General features: G+C 41.5%; 1 non-coding gene across 1 annotated transcript; it reads right to left on the reverse strand.

Moving 5' to 3' along the window:
• Positions 1–1122: 1122 nt before the first annotated feature.
• TRNAC-ACA lies at positions 1123–1194 on the reverse strand. Its single transcript has one exon. It is a non-coding gene; the product is annotated as a tRNA-Cys (tRNA).
• Between the last annotated feature and the right edge of the window lie 1287 nt (positions 1195–2481).

Here is a 2481-nt window from a genome sequence, read left to right on the forward strand (position 1 = left end):
ACTTTCTTCCTATTGTTCTATATTCTTATCCCTGAGGAATCTTGAGCCCCTGGTAACCTTGCTCTCCTGACCATGGCTGCCATTTTATTTTTTCATTTACTGTGAATATTGGGAAGAGGAGTACCAAGAGTACATGTATGCATACTCTGCCATGTCCAACTCTTTGAGACCCCATGAACTGTATCTGCCAGGCTCATCTGCCCATGGGATTTTCCTGACAAGAATACTGGCGTGAATAACCATTTCTCCTTCCAGGGGATCTCCCAACCCAGGGACCAAACCCATATCTCCTGCATTGGCAGGCAGATTCTTTACCATTGAACCACCTGGGAATCCCACCAAGAGTGGTCCCAGTGAATAATGTTTGCCAAGCGAATTCTTCCACACCTATATTGTATAAAGAGCAGTCTCACTCCTCTTGATAATCATGGCCAATAACACCAGGATGGTGTTGACTTTCTTTGAATGATGTTTGTTTCATACAGGAGTCCAAAATAATAGGATGGGAGCCATAGCTTAAATATTTAAAGATTTTTGCAAAGTACTCTGGTAGAAACAGTCTGCATCTCCTAAACCTGCAGGGCTCAGGGTTGTAGGAGGAGAGGCCAAAATTCCCCAAATGGGTCAGCAAGAGTAATGTTAAGCAGAGCAACTTCTACTTCTATCCCTTGGCTCCTAAACTCATCTATTCTATTTATTGAAGATAAAGCACCATACAATGACTACTGATTTAGATGTATGCTGTATCCAGAAAGATGGTACTTCAAACTCATAGGATACTATCTTCAAGCTTGAGGTTCAGCTACACCTTTGAAAAGTTGCTCTAGCATCTGCTTCTGGCAAGAGGGAGTAAAAAGGCCATATTTACCTTCTCTATGAAACAAAAACTATCAGACAAAATACAAGAAACTAAAGTTGTCAAGACACTGATGTCAAGCAATGAAGGAGAGCAAATCCCTGAGAAACAGGAAACAAATATGATTATGCTTGAAAATGAAAGTGAAGTCACTCAGTCATTTCCGACTCTTTGCTACCCCGTGGACTGAGCCTACCACACTCCATCCATGGGATTTTCCATGCAAGAGTACTGGAGTGGGTTGCCATTTCCTTCTTCAGAGGATCTTCCCAACCCAGGAATCGAACCTGGGTCTCCCGCATTGTAGGCAGGCGCTTTACCATCTGAGCCACCAGGGAAGTTATGCTTATGCTTATAGGTAAGCAATGTGATTGCTTCAATTTACTGCCTAGAGGCCCTTTCCAGATCATTGTGCATGGAGAAGGTGCTAAGAAACATGTCTGAAAACTCTGAGATTAAGCTCTGGAGCTAAGAGTTCAGACAGACCAAGGCAGTTAGAATTGATAGGACTGTAGACCCAAGAGGAGAACACATCAAAGAGAGAGAATGGGGAGAACTTCAGAAGGCCCTCTTTGACTCTTAGCAGATCACTCAGCAGCGCATGTGCATGCTGGGAAATGTATCAGAAAACATGTCTGGTCCTCTTGTGGGGCCAGGAACACTGCTTCCTCAACCTAGCCAGACTGAAAAAAACAGGGAATTAATGATTAACAGGGAATTAAGTTGAGTATTCAAGAAAATATTGCTCTAGTGGTGGAGAATGATTAGTTCTAGACTGACCACTGCTCTGGACCTGCTAACAAGTCATAAAAGAAATACTTGAAAAGATCAAGCTTCTTCCATGTAACTATAGCCCAGAACAAAACTCAAGACAACTTACAGGAATTCAAAATTATCCAGCACCCACCTAGGTAAAAATCATTATATCAGACATCCAAAAGGAGATTATTAGGCATATACCAAGAAGCAATAAAATATATCCCACGAAGAGAAAAATCAACCCCAACCCAGAAGAGATACAGATGCTAGAGTTTGCAGATAAGGATATTAAAAGTTATTGTAACTATATTCCTTCTATAGATAGGGAAATATATTTAAAAATTCATATCAAACTTGTAAAGATGAAAACTACAATGTTTGAGAAGAAAAGTAACCAGGATGAGAGTAAGAAAAGATTACACATAGCAGAGAAAAATGAATAAACTTGAAGGTAGAGCAATAGGAACTCTCCAAAAAAATAACAGAAAAAAAATTTAACTGTAAACATGAGTGAGTTATGAAACAATGTCAAGGGGCCTAAGGTAGAAATAATTGGAAAGCTGGATAAGGGCAGAGGAGAAGTCAAACTGAGACGCAGTTGCAACAGAAAACTTAGTCGATTACACAGGAGTAAAAAGCTGGAATGGCTTTTCAGAGCTGTCACAGTGATTTGATGCAGGCTGTCCCCAGGGAGGGAGCAGACTTGGAGTTTACCATGGGCAATATCTCAGTGAGTCACTTTTCTTCAGCCTAGGGCAATTTGTGTGGAGGACCTTAACTATGAGATTTAGGCAGGCACCCACCCCAGCCAGCTCAGGGAACATTGGTCCTGTAGCGTAGTACCTGGATGGTACACCATAGCATCC

Source organism: Cervus elaphus, chromosome 8 (genome assembly GCF_910594005.1).
Source record: "Cervus elaphus chromosome 8, mCerEla1.1, whole genome shotgun sequence".
In the NCBI taxonomy this organism is placed as follows: Eukaryota; Metazoa; Chordata; class Mammalia; order Artiodactyla; family Cervidae; genus Cervus; species Cervus elaphus.